General features: G+C 49.1%; 1 pseudogene; it reads left to right on the plus strand.

The window, feature by feature from the left end:
* LOC130128399 (RNA-binding motif, single-stranded-interacting protein 3-like) overlaps positions 1–15,199 on the plus strand; it is a 219,471-nt pseudogene that overhangs the window by 198,047 nt on the left and 6,225 nt on the right.

Raw genomic sequence — 15,199 nt, forward strand, 5'->3', positions numbered from 1 at the left:
CACATATCCACATCCGGCTTCCCACCTGCACACACGGCCAACTGTGTCTGTAGGGACACCCCACCAAGCCAGAGGTAACACGGGGGTTCAAACCGGCGATCCCCGTGTTGGTAGGCAACGGAATAGACTGCTGCGCTACCCAGTCAAACGCTGTAACTTGATTGAGTCATCCTGTGCTCTTGCCTTCTCTCATACTTGCTTGCTGGTAGTCCATCGGGTCTGATGATGACATCTCCCCTCATTAACGATGTGTCCTTTAATGACTTCAGAGTCCAATTCTTGATCCACAAGTTTTATTGCACGTTGGGCATATGAATTCGGACTTAGTGGGGGACAGGCATGGTTGTGTGTCTCCTAAGTCTTTTCTATTGTTTTTTTCCACATTCCTCTGAATTTCCAGCTGTTCTATACCTCTGTAGCAGATCTCCCGCCAGTTAGAACGCTTGATAGCAGCTTGCTCCAGTCTCAAGGGGTCGGTACAACACTTTTTCAGCGATGTTTTTAGCTGGTCTTTATATCGCTTCTTCGGATCACCTGTAGACCGGCAGCCCAGATGAAGCTGTCCGTACAAGACTTACGTGGCAGTTATTCTTGAGGCATCCTGATCACATGTCCAAGCCAGCACAGTTGGTGTTCAGTGACCCTGGCTTCTATGCTCCTGCAGTTTGTCCTAGCAAAAATCTCGCCACGGGGAACACGGTCACGCCCCGTGATCCCCAACAGCGCAGACACCTTATGTGGAACCGCTCCAGCAACCTTAGGTGGAGGCTGTATGTGACCCAGGCTTCACAGCTGTATTGGAGAGTTGTGGTGGAGACGGCATTGTAAATGGCAGTTTTGGTGTGCAGGTGGAGGTGTTGGTTTTGTAAGACTTTACGTCGGAGTTTGCCGAAGGCTACAGAGGCTTGTTTGATTGTGTTGTGAATTTCGTGATCAGTGTTGCAGCCCTCAGAAAGGATGCTGCTCAGTTATTTGAAAGATGGAGCAACTGAGAATGGTTGGGGTTCTATAGTGAAGACGGGAATAGTGGGTTGGGGGGCTGGACCTCCATTGGCATAACACCTCAGTCTTGGTGGTGTCTCTCATACACATTCCTGTAAATACACACACACACACACACACACACAGAGTTGATCCCGTGCAGTCACAGGTTTGTTATGATAGCTTCATCACCATGACAACCGAGGGGTCCCCAACTGTTGCTTTTGCTCTAGATTTTCCACACACTCCCACCAGATTGTCTCTAATACTGTCCCTCTCCAATAACAGTAATGCCCATAATACTAAACACACACATGCATACACGCACAGCCACACCATTTTCGAAACACAATTACGTGTCTTGGCTGCGTATCGGAGCCCTGACCAAGGTGAGATTGCCCTGTCCTGCTCATCTGTGCCCTCGGTGATGCAGGCTCAAACTGTTAAGCTGATAGCACATAGTGTTGCTGTAGCCCTCCGCTGCTTCATTTTCTTAGAGAGCCTCAATCTTGCATTACCCCCTCCCCCCCCACCCCTTACTCAGGCATGCTCTCAGTTATGTTTGCATTTAAGCTTACAAAAACCCTCCAAATATGAGATGGAAAAGCTCAACGCGACAGGGGAGGCCGTGAAACACCGGTCGTGGCATCTCCGTCAGCTTGCACAGTGATGGGTTTTGTTCATTGCTATTCATTAGTGTACGCCCCTGTTTCCCCGCTGCTCCGGTCTATCTGTTGTGTAAACGGAGCGGTTCAGCTTCCTGGCTCAGTCCGTGGCACGTCGTGGCTCACAGACAAAGCAGCCCAGGATGTCTGCTCGCCTCGAGGAAGGATTCGTGGAGCAGCTGAGAGAGGTGGACTCAGGAGGCTAGCTTTTTGGGGCTTACCTGACTGGAAAGGTTGCCTGAGGGCCTCTTAAAAGTGTGGCGGAAACTGAGTAGTAACACACATAAGGGGTACGGTGGCTGCTAAAAGGCTTACATAGAGACCCGTGGTTTGCAAGGAAACAGTTGCATTACCTGGCCAGTGTGTATATCTCAAACCAGACACGTTATACACCTGACTGAGTGCATAAATATACACGTAAGCGTACATTTACACACATGCACACACACAAATACAGACATATTAGACACTTCGAACGCATGAAAAACACCGTTTTCTGCACACTCGCTCGGTTATGTAATATTTCATATTCAATAACTTTGTGGTCTCGCTGGATACAGTTCCATTACCTACAGCGAGTTACCCAAAGGTGGGCAAGCCAAGCCTCAGGGGCCCAAGACCTTCTGTACTGTATATAGTTACCCGTCAATCGTCAGCAGATGTTCTGCCATAACACCAGGCTTTGCAGACCAATAATGACTTCAGTCAGATACGTCTGTGTGCGTGTGTGCATGTGTGTCTGTCTTTAGCCAAAGATGGAGAGATATTTATTTGCCGTCAAAGCCTTAAATCACCCAGGCTTAGCCAAGCCCCGGGATTTACACGTGCTCAAGCGCCACATATAGACAACATGCATCAGTGTCAGTAACACACAGGCATGTGCGTGCATGCTACTTGTATGCTCTTAGTGCACTTGGGATTTTTAAATCTTTTATTTTTTAGCGTTTTTTTATACCTTTATTAGATAGTAATAGTGGAGGCAGACAGGAAATGGGGAGAGAGAGAGAGAGAGAGAGAGAGAGAGAGAGAGAGAGAGAGAGAGGGGGGAAAGAAATGAAACGAAGGTCACCGGCTGGAATCGAACCAGCGACAGTTGCGACCATGCGGGTATGCGCTCTCAACCATTTGGCTACGGAGGCGCTTTTTTTCAACCTGCTCGCACACATGCTATACATGCACACATGTACCCAAAACAAGCTTTCATGCACAAACGCACTTATTGGCAAACACACACTCAAATGTACGCACACACACACAGGCAGTACGGTACCCGCAGAGCCACACATGGAGAAGGTAGCTGTCAGATATGGTGAGGAATGTGTTGAGCTGAGTGAGGCTTCTCTTTCATCCAGACGGCACAAAGGGAGGCTTTGTTTTGGATGAAAGCAGCGGCGTAATAGCTGCAGTTGTTGTTTGACGCTCATGAGGCTTTTAACGTGCCTCTTTACTCCTTTGTGGAATGAATGAATCTTTTTTTTCCACCCTTTAAACATCTATACGTGTCAGAATGAGCAGTCTAAACATACCCAGCTCTCATGCGAAAGTACGCATTCCTGCCCAGTCCTTATCTGGCGTTCAGAGGGAAACCATCCTGATTTTTAAATATGTATAGTACATATAAACATGTATGTAGTCTGTATAAGAATAATATGTGCATATATATATAGATATAGATATAGATATATAGATATAGATATATATGTATGTATGTATATATGCAAATATTAACACTTCAGATACTGAAGTGCTGACCTGCCAAGTAAGTTGCGAAGTGGAGCCGCCATGGATCGGACTTGTCGCTCCAGCACATCCCACAGACGGTCAACTGGATTGAGATCTGGGGAATTTGGAGGCCAGGGCAACACCTTGAACACTTCATCATGTTCCTCCAACCATTCCTGATCAATGTGTTGGGTGTGGCAGGTCACCTTATCCTGCTGAGAGAGGCCACTGTCACCAGGGAATACCGTTGCAAAAGGAGGGGTGTACCTGGTGTGCAACGATGTTTAGGTAGGTGGCACGTGTCAGATTCACATCCACATGAATGGCCGGACCCTAGCAGAACACTGCCCAGAGCATCACACTCCCTCCACCGGCTTGACGACTTCCCACAGTGCACCATGGTGCCGTCACTTCCCCGGGCAAATGGGGCAAACGTACATGGCCATCCACATGATCTGAAAGAATACGGGACTCATCAGACCAGGGGACCTTCTTCCACTGCTCCAAGGTCCACTTCTGGTGCTCGCGTGCCCACTGTAGGCGCTTTCGACAGTGTACAGGGGTCATCATGGGCACTCTGACCGGTCTGCGGCTACGCAGCCCCATACGCAGCAGGGGGCGATGCATTGTGTGTTGTCACAGATTCCTCCCGTAACCATCACAAAAATGTGCTGGGGCTTGTGCCACAGTACACCTTCCTTCAGTTCGGACCAGACGGGATAGCCTTCATTGCCCTCGTGCATCGATCAGCCTTGGGCGCCCAACACCCAGTCGCCGGTTTGTGGTTTGTCCCTCCTCGGACCGCCGTCAGTAGGTACTCACCTCTGCTGACCGGGAGCGCCCCACAAGCCTTGCCCTTTCAGAGATGCTCTGACTCAGTCGTCCATAACTATTTGGCTCTTGTCAGTTGTTGCTCAGGTCTTCACTCCTGCATCCAACACGCTGACTATAAGACCTGGGTGTTCGCTTACCATCAAATCTACCCAGACCTTAACTTGTGCCCTTGTTCGGAGATGATCGGTGTTATTCGGGTCACCTGTGAGTGGTCGTAATGTTTTGGCTTATCACAAGAGTGCGGCCACGTTTGCAGTGTGCCGTAGGCATTCAAGTCTTCTTGAATGTCGTATTCGGCTGTTTTCGTGCGTGTTGTGAAGACGTGTGTGCACCCGTTCAACATAAATGCGTGGCACAGGGTGAGTGTGTTGTGCTTTTTTTGTATGCTAACAGCGTTTTTACATGTGTTGCCCTCCGGCAGCTTTACCCCTGGCTGGGGTGCATTACGGCCAACAGGCGTCCGTCCATACATGAGCAACGTTTCGAAGCAACATCACATGGATGAGTGATGATGTTGGAAGTGTATAGCTCGCAGCAGGGCAAAACGAATCCTCAGCAACAGAGTTGGACGGTGACTTGAGAAGACGGGGTTCTCGTTCCTCTTGGGGAGATCGGTCGTGTGCCGCGGGCTCACACTGTTGTGTGTATCCACACCGTTAAGAAGCAGGGGGCCGATATCATCTGTATCCTGTCTACTGCAGGATCAATGTCATCTTTAGCAAGACGGGCTCTTTACTTGCACCCACGCGCACACACACACACACACACACACACACACACACACACACACACACACACACACACACACACACACACACACACACATACACATGCACCACTCGGTCTCACATGTACATTCATTGAGCAGATCTGTAAACACCATCTCATACTTTTGAGTGCAGTATCTGTTATCTTTCACCCTCTCTCTCTCCCTCTGTCTCTGTCTCTCTCTCTCTCTCTCTCTCTCGCTCTCGCTCTCTCTCGCTCTCGCTCTCTCTCTCTCTCTGTCTCTCTCTCTCGCTCCCTCTGTCTCTGTCTCTCTCTCTCTCTCTCGCTCTCGCTCTCTCGCTCGCTCTCTCTCTCTCTCTGTCTCTCTCTCTCGCTCCCTCTGTCTCTGTCTCTCTCTCTGTCTCTCTCTCTGTCTCTCTCGCTCTCTCTCTCTCTCTCTCTGTCTCTCTCGCTCTCTCTCTCTCTCTCTCTGTCTCTCTCTCTGTCTCTCTCGCTCTCTCTCTCTCTCTCTCTGTCTCTCTCTCTGTCTCTCTCTCTCGCTCCCTCTGTCTCTGTCTCTCTCTCTGTCTCTCTCTCTCACTCCCTCTGTCTCTGTCTCTCTCTCTCTCTCTGTCTCTCTCGCTCTCTCTCTCTCTCTCTCTGTCTCTCTCTCTGTCTCTCTCTCTCACTCCCTCTGTCTCTGTCTCTCTCTCTCTCTCGCTCTCTCGCTCGCTCTCTCTCTCTCTCTGTCTCTCTCTCTCGCTCCCTCTGTCTCTGTCTCTCTCTCGCTCTCGCTCTCTCTCGCTCGCTCTCTCTCTCTCTCAGACACACGTGCACACCGCTGTGCACAAAGGACAAATCAAAACCATACATCTATTTGTCTCAGTTTCTTTCTCATTTACTTTCCCTTTTACTCAGTCTGTGGACACACACACACACACACACATGGACAGATATATGCGCACGCACACGCTAAACCCCCCTCTCTCACAGACACTCAGTCTCACAAACACAGATAATCGAAATCACAAATCGGCTTAACTCCCCCTGACGCGTCTGTGAATTAAGCCTTTCCGTTGCTCTCCCTTTCCCATTATAAAAGCATTGTCAGGGGCTGAACCGGCTACAGGTACCCCACAGCTTCTGCCGCCTGCTCCTTCTCTCTCCCTCTCCTCTCTCCTTCTCGTCGCCCCGCCCTTTGAACTCCTCGCTTTCGTCTCTTTTTCTTTGTGACTCCCTCGCTTTCTCACCCGCCTGTCCCTCTCTGATTCTGTTTCCCCCTCTCCGTATTTCTGCTCTCTCCCTTTTCTCTCTGCCACTCACTTCTTCTCCTCATGACCTCCACCAGTCCCTCCTCAATAATCCGTCCTGCTGCTCCCAGATCTGTCCTCTATCTCTTCCTTTTTCACCTCCTGTCTCTTCCTTCTCCCTTGCTGTCCCTCCGCTTTCCTATTGCTGCCCAACACTCCAGCCTTCCTCCAGTTCTGCTGAATTCATGCCGCGACTCCAGGAGGATTGGGTGAGGTTTGCGGGGGGGGGGGGGGGGGGGGGGGGGTTTGACGGAGACTCGGGGGAGAATGAAAGAGGGCGAGATAAGAAGGAGAGAGAGGGAGTTTGCTGCCTGTGTTGGGATTGCAGGGACAAGACAATCCAAGCAATTCTGACCATCTGTCTGCACAGTTTGTTCTCCAATAGTCATCACACACACACACACACACACACACACACACACACACACACACACACACACACACACACACACACACACACACTTGCACGTGCACACACGGGTTCACCAGGGCTTTCCACAAGGATATGGAGTAGCCAGCCAGCGTGAAAAAGTAGGACTCTGGGGGCATAACCCCCCCCCCCGTAGAAGAATTTTGGCCATAAAAGGCCAAATTTGGTGGCCTTAGGCACACTCTAATGCCCCTATTCCATCATATACACTGATTGCATCTTTTGCATTATTTTATTGCATATTTTTAACGAGTTTGCCTCCCCGATTGTAAACATGTTGTGAATTTCTGTAAATTAGAATTAGGCTTCTTGTGCATTTTAGCCCACACAGTCTGTAAATAGCTATTAATATTTTAAACCCCGCCTCTTCCTGACAGAGCAGAACTTTTGTGATTAAGAATCATCAGACCTTTTTCTTTTTTATTGACACCTTCACAGTAAGGTTTATCAAGACATGTCACAATAATGGGTAATATGTTGATTCACTAGAAACATAAATGCACTCTTATTCAATGAAAATAAACGAGGTTTTTTTTTTGGGGGGGGGTTCCCCCCCTTTTTCTCCCCAGTTGTATGCGGCCAATTACCCCACTCTTCCGAGCCATCTCGGTCACTGCCCCACCACCTCTGCCGATCCGGGGAGGGCTGCAGACTACCACATGCCTCCTCCGATACATGTGGAGTCACCAGCCGCTTCTTATCAGCTGACAGTGAGGAGTTTCACCAGGGTCACACTATTCCCCCCAGTCCCCCCACCCCCCCCGTATAGGCACCCCCAGCCGACCAGAGGAGGTGCTTAATGCAGCGACCAGGACATATACCCACATCCGGCTTCCCACCTGCAGACACGGCCAATTCTGTCTGTAGGGACGCCCGACCAAGCCGGCGGTAACACGGGAGTTCAAACTGGCGATCCCCGTGTTGGTAGGAAACGGAATAGACCGCCACGCCATCCTGATGCCCCCAAACACGGTTATTTTAAGGGGGAACGCGTTTTTAATCCCGTGTCTTAACTAGCCCTATGTATTGGTTTTAAATGAGATTGTTTCTAAAATAAACCCATGTCAAAAACAACTGTAAGGTAGCAAAACATGTGAATCACTTGACTCAGGTCATGCGACTCTACTCCATCAGCTCAGCTTCTGGTCGTCTGTGGGGACGCGTATGAAAAATGCAGCACTTTCAGCGGGCTTTTTAATGCCTACTGTGCAATCCTCAAATTGCCGCCACCGATGTTTTGCCAAGGAGGCCGTCTAATGAGGATGTCGGCTGTCTGGGCAGTCAGTATGGTTCTTCACGTGATTTGTCATCAATTATTTGCTAATATTTGTCAAATCCTGAAGATGACTCTCTACACAGCAGGAGACAACCTCTCAGCTGAGTGTGCACACACACACACATACACACACATACACACACACACACACACACACACACACACAAACACACACACATTCATCCAGAGCATGCGGGGGCGGGTGTGATGCAGACGGATGGGGTTGTTCCTCCGTCATCATGCTCACATTGTGTTGAGGTGGATGCCGGCGGTCGTAAATGTACATGCATAGCGAATTGCGACTTGTTAATTGGACCCGTCTTAGGATAGAATAATCGTATTAGAACAAAACATGTAGCCAGCTGTTTAGCCGGCGGCCGGCGCTTATGGAAAGCTCCGGTTCATACTGTTAGCAGCTATCTCACAACACAACCCAAAAATGTAAACACGCAAGCGTACACTGTTGCACACACAAAGCTTGTACAACCCCTACACGCACAAAAACACACCGTCACTGGTATCTTTCACGTGCACGCTCATGCACAAGTTTGCACACATACAAATCAGCACTGCCTCTCGGCAAATATGGTCACACATACGTGCCCGTACATACACACAACGGCACGCAAACGAACACACACACAAAACAAGAACACAGGGCTGTCTAGCGGCGTAAAAGGCTGCGTTTTTGAGTGCGCTCCTCCCGAGGCTTCAGTACTGGGGAGACGGAGGAGCCGTCGTGACAAGGGATGGTTTCATCGCTCTCCCTCATGTTCCACCGCACCGTGAAAAAGAAGCTTCTAGCGTTCTGATCCAAGCGTTAGGGAAACCATGCAGCGCGTAGTACTGGGAGGGATAGATGAGCGAGGAGAAGAACGAGGGAGAGAGAGAGAGAGAGAGAGAGCGTGTGTGTGAGAAGGAGAGACGGGCATCTGCTCCCGGTGATCCGTGAATGGTGCCAGCCCACGTTGTTGATCCATCAGTAGTGGATATTGACTGCTTTTACTGCCGATAAACAAGTGTGTGGATTGATGCTGAAAATGTCACTTTGTTCACGTGCCATGTTTTGTCTCTCTGGCTGCCTTGTCCTCACTTGCACTTCTTTCTCTCTCTCTCTCTTTCCATTTCTTTCTCCCTGTCTCTTCATTGGCAACGTTTATCAATTTGACTAATCCGTCTTCCCTCCTCACCACTTCCCTCCCCCCCCCCCATCAACCCCTCCCGCTCTCTCTGAACACCCCCCCCCCTCGCCTTGTTCGCTCTATTCCCTCTCCCTCCTTTCCTCCAGGGTGCAGTGATCACGCCAGCCATGGACCACACCATGTCCATGCAGCCTGCCAGCATGATGGGCCCTCTCACCCAGCAGATGAACCATCTGTCCCTGGGCACTACAGGAAGTGTGAGTACTCAATGCCACGCTACACTGCAGCTAAGGCTGAGCTGGACCAGTTTCTCACTCGTGTGCGCACACACACACACACACACACACACACACACACACACGAATGTACCAACTATTTGAATTTTGATTGCATGCAAGCTCCTAAAATTGTGCATGGCACACACAGAAACACACAAAACCACAACACAACACCCATACTCAGACATAAACTCAGGGTGGTACGAATAGCAAATGGTGTCTCTGTCAAGACAAGGCTTGTAGTTTTGTATAGTTTTCTGTTAGTGGGTAGAGTATGTTCCTAACATTTCTGAGATTAGGCTAGGGCAGCACGGCGGTGCAGTGGTTAGCGCTGTCGCCTCACAGCAAGAAGGTCCTGGGTTCGAACCCCGGGGTTGTCCAATCTTGGGGTTGATTACAGGTCGCCCCTGTGTGGAGTTGGCATGTTCTCCCCGTGTCTGCGCTGGGTTTTCGCCGGGTGCTCCGGTTTCCCCCACCATCAAAAAAAGGCATGCAGGTTAGGGTTAATACTTCTGTCTGTGCCCTTGAGCAAGGCATGGCAAGATGAACCAGAGTTGGACCCCGGGTGCTGCACGGCGGCTGCCCACTGCTACTAGCTACACAGCTAGGATGGGTCAAATGCAGAGCGTAATTTCCCCACGAGCATCAATAGATAAATAAAGTATCTCAAAAGATCAAAAAAGTAAGGTTCCATTCACCGTGTAGGGCAGTTTGTGCAACATGGCACTTACACTTACACTATATGGTGAAAAATGGGCTCTGTAGCTCAGGGAGCACAGGTAGTCTTCTGATGTTTGTTTGCAATGGACCATTGTGCAGCCACCATCTTTGCTGACGTCCACGTTCTTTCGTAACCTTTCAACGACGCAAACCATCTTAGAAGTCGACATCTGCAGTTGCCAGTTGGGACAGAAAAGCACAATTTGCGCAAACACCAGGTGGCCATTGCAGCGTCGGCGCTGGCCAGGACAACCAAATAACACGAGTCCAGGAGAGCCCCGTCTTTAGGAGCCCGGTGCATTAAGTGTGAAACAAAGTGCACATTGAGTAAGAGATGGATTTTACACTTCCTTTCGAGAAACTCAATCTTGTGAGGCTGTCACCACATGTGCCGTGCCACGGAGCGCCCGTATCATTTGCTTTTCACTGTACGCATGCACTGCCAGATATTAAGAGTGCATATTTCCGCCTCGATCTTCCACATTAAACAGATTTCCTGATAGTTTTAACAGTATGACAAGGCTCTCTGTTCTCCCCCTCTCTCTTTCTGTCACTCTCTCTTACGCTTACTCCCAGTATCGTCTGTGTGTGTGTGTGTGTGTGTGTGTGTGTGTGTGTGTGTGTGTTTGTGTGTGTGCGCGCGCACGCAAGTGTGTCTTTCTCACTTTCTTCCCTTCTCTCTTTCCCTGTCTTTCTCACACATACTCTCTTTGTTTGACTCTCACAATACTCACTTTCTTTATCGCCTTATAAATCAAATATCATCTCAATATCATCTCAGTCTTCCCACTTCTCGTCCCGGCTACATTTAGCGCGCGCACACACACACACACACACACACACACACACACACACACACACACACACACACACACACACACACACACACACACACACACACTGCCCCCAGAACCAGGAACTCCCCCCTGCATCAGGATCAAGTTGACTTAGCGGTGTCACACAGTTCTGAAGTCTGACTTCCTGCCCTAGCCCTGCTGCCCCTGGGGCAAGCGAGCAGGCAGCTTTGCTCTGGGACTATGTTTGATCTCGTGTGTGTGTGTGTGTGTGTGTGTGTGTGTGTTTGCATGCATATGTATGATTGAAACAGTGCCGTATTGTACAGTTTTCCATGTGTTTTCAGGTGAGCTGTCAGCAACTGTGACGCCATGTTGGCCCCTGTCAGGAATTCCCCCCTCCCTAATCTGCCCCAGCTGTGCTAACAGCTAAGATTAGAGACAGGCTAATCTATGATGATGGCTTCTGATGTTTGATGGGGTGCATTATCGACAAAAGTGGGTTAAGGTGCTCACTCCCTCTCTCTTTCTCTCTTTCCTCTTCTAGTTTACTCTCCATTTTGAATCTCTCTCTCTCTCTCTCTCTCCCACTCTCCCCTCTTCTATTGCCTGCTTAGCTTGTCCTGAGGCAGCGTGCTGTCTGGTGCAGCTCTTCGGTGGGTGAGCTCCATATACGGCGTGCCAGGGCTGATCATCTCGGGGGGTTGGGGCGTGTTTCCTTTAGGGCCGGCGGTAAGCGTAGTGTGAGGGAGCCCGTCACGTGGCCTGCTTAGCAAGCCTACTGAGAAGACGCCTTATGAAGCAGGCTGGAGAAGCATCACTGGAGTAAACTGGACCCGGCAGCAAATATTCCTGGAGAACATTCTTTGAGTGCGTGCAGGTGGGGGGCAGTAGTGTTCTGGTCAGCCACATGGGGTCACGTGACTTGCTGTTGCAGGTGAGGAGCACCTGCCATATGCGAGGTCTCCAAAGTCAACAACTGACACCATGTCAGCCTTTGGCTGCCTCAAGGAAAGGCCACACCTCAGAATAATCTTGGCTGTTTCAGAACGCTCTGTGGCTGGGTGTGTGTGTCTGTGTTTGTGTCTGTGTGTGTGTGTGTGTGTGTGTGTGTGTGTGTCTGTGTGTCTGTGTGTCTGTGTGGCTTTGGCTTTTCTTTTTCTTTTTTTCTTCTACCCCAAGGAAAGAACCAAATGTTCCCGTCCGCCCAAGAAGCGACAGCGGTGACCATAGCTTTCCGAGAATGCCGTGCTGAGAATGTGAATCGGCACGCAAGGCTTGGCCTGTTTAAAGAGTAGTGTTGAGGATAAACCTCCCCTCATAACCAAGACTTGGCACGGGGCCTTGTGAGGGCCCCTGCCAAGAATTCCTGTCCCTCACCAGAAAACGTAGCATCCTTCTGAACAACTGACCCACTCAACCAGCAAAGTTTGTTACGGGATTTTTTTTTTTTTTTTTTTGCTTTTCTTTCTTTTTGAAACCAATCTAGATTACAGAATATTGAAGAACCTCAGACTCACTATGCACAGGGCCATGCAGATACACAAACACACACACACAAACACACAACATCCATGGCGTGCTGATTTATGTTTCTATATTATTGGATGCATATTGTTTTTCTAATGATGTGTGTGTGTGTGTGTGTGTGTGTGTGTGTGTGTGTGTGTGTGTGTGTGTGTGTGTGTGTGTGTGTGTGCGCGCACACGTGTGTGCTGTTCACATGCCTACATTTGGAGCGGTGTTCACGTATATGTGTGCATGTGTCTTGCGTGTGTGAGACAATGTTTGACATGACAAGAGGTGACCTTCCATCTGCGCTCTCCATCCTATCCCTGTCATGAGATGTAGAACCCGGCTCTCTGTTGTCATGGCGACACAGGTGACTGACAGCTCCTATGTCCCAAAAAGACAGATTAGTGTGAAATGCTATCCTCAGTGATGGGTTTTTTTTTTCTTCTTCTTGGGCTTCTCCTAAGTAGTAGATGTATGTGCCATGCCTGACTCTACAGTATACCACGCAGCTGCTTCGGTGTATCTCGAGAATATCACACAATTCTGCGAGTCTCGAGTTAAACTAGTGTATATTTATTAAGTCTGCTTGACACTGCAACATTTACACACCTCACATTTGAGAGACATCCCGTACCACCGCAGTCTTATGCTAACGCTAGCCAACATTGTAAATGAGTAGCCAGTGGCCAGTGTATGAATCAGTAGCCGTCACTTGCTCAAGAGCACCTTGACGGTGCTACTGGAGTGATGCGAGTGAATTTCTCATCCACTACCCCCAGCCAGTTATTCTCAGCCAGTCACAAACCACACTTATCTAACCTCGAGGCTACGACTGCCCCATTTAGAGCAAATTGCAACTGTTTAATGGAAATCTCGTATCTCTCCAAAGTTAACTTTTGATGCTTTAAAAGAGACAGTGTCTTTTGCAGATTGACAACCGTGTATACTTTATTACTCTTTTTTTTCCCCTCCCTTTTTCTCCCCAATTGTACTTGGCCAATTACCCCACTCTTCTGAGCCATCCCGGTCGCTGCTCCACCCCCTCTGCCAACCCGGTGAGGGCTGCAGACTACCACATGCCTCCTCCGACACATGTGGAGTCGCCAGCCGCTTCTTTTCACCTGACAGTGAGGAATTTCGCCAGGGAGACGTAGCGCGAGGGAGGATCACGCTATCCCCCCCCCAGTTCCCCCTCCTCCCCGAACAGGCACCCTGGCAGACCAGAGGAGGCGCTTAGTGCAGTAACCAAGACACATACCCACATCCGGCTTCCCACCCGTAGACACGGCCAATTGTGTCTGTAGGGACGCCCGACCAAGCCGATATAACACGGGGAGTCGAACCGGCGATCCCTGTGTTAGTAGGTAATGGAGTAGACCACTACACTACCCAGGCGCCCCTATACTTTGTTTTTCTAAAATGTGTTTTGAATGACTTTTCGTGGCCTTTAATCCATCAAGGACATTGTAAAAAACCCACATTTCACGTCAGACCCTGAGAGTTAATGGCTGCGATGGAAATGGCTGACAGCGAGTTGGCTGAATAAAAACGGTCCGATGAACTGAGCAATGATGAATTTATCCACTTAAGCCTGTGAACTGTGACCTGCAAATTCCAAAATGAACTGTTTGTTATTCCCCCAAATCGGTAAATTGTGGAAAACAATTAACGGGAGCAGTTCTGAGACTTGAAACTCCCATGTTGATGAATTGCACCTTGTGTTTTTATATTATTCAGCCCTATTTTAGTAACCAGTAAGCTTTATTGGTTTTCCACCTTTCAAAACAGAGTTTTAAAGTGCTTCACCGCTGATTTACAATGAATGGAAGACCGAGATAAACAATAAAAATGTCCCGGCATCAATTTAAAACAGGGCAGGCTTTTTAAACCAGTCGGCGCAATGAGGACAGGTAAAAACACTCGCAAACTGTAAATTCATTCAGTCGTTTTTAAAGGTGTAATAATGAGAAAGATATTCATTTTGCCCGACTGAGCTCCTCGGGGCAGGTTGTTCTGAAGTCTATGGATCCAGTCGTGGGGGATATTTATGGTGAAGTGGTACAGTAGTCACCGCTGCCCATGTGCAGCTCCAGTATTTTTCATCCATCTGAGGTCCTGCGGCTGAGATCAATAGTCATCAGAGCCCATCCCGAAGGCTGCTGACCTATTAATAGCCTGCGCTGAGTGGCCAGGGGCTGGTCCCTGGACCAACTGTTATCCTCCTCCAGACAATGCAACAAAATACCATGCTCACCGAAAGTGAGTGAGTGAGTAAATGAAAGAAATGATGGATGAAAGTAAGGTGGCAGATGGATGGATGGATAGAGATGAAGATGATAGATAGATGGATGGACTGATGGATGGATAAAGATAGATAAGGATGGGTGGATGGATAGACGGATGGATGGATGGATGGATAAATACATAGTAGTTGTCCATAAACTGCAGCTGAACATCTGTTTAGGCAGTACATACTGCACTATGCTCCAACCAACCAGTGCAGTAGAATTTGGATATATAATATGAAGGTCTCTGGCGATTTAAAAAAGTGATTGTGGGATTGGGTCCAACTGACTGTCCCTCTGAAATTATGTATGTAATCAATGGCCCAAACCTAAACCCAGCTGTGTTACAGCATAGTCCCCATGAGAGTCGAGGCTCAATTCTATCATAGCCCCAGCATAGTTAAGTTCATTATACTGATTTTTTTTCTTCTTTTTTGGCCCCCCCCCCTTTTTCTCCCCAATTGTATCTGGCCAGTTACCCCACTCTTCCGAGCCTTCCCGGTTGCTGCTCCACTCCCTCTACCGATCCGGGGAGGGCT

Source organism: Lampris incognitus, chromosome 18 (genome assembly GCF_029633865.1).
Source record: "Lampris incognitus isolate fLamInc1 chromosome 18, fLamInc1.hap2, whole genome shotgun sequence".
Taxonomy (NCBI): Eukaryota; Metazoa; Chordata; class Actinopteri; order Lampriformes; family Lampridae; genus Lampris; species Lampris incognitus.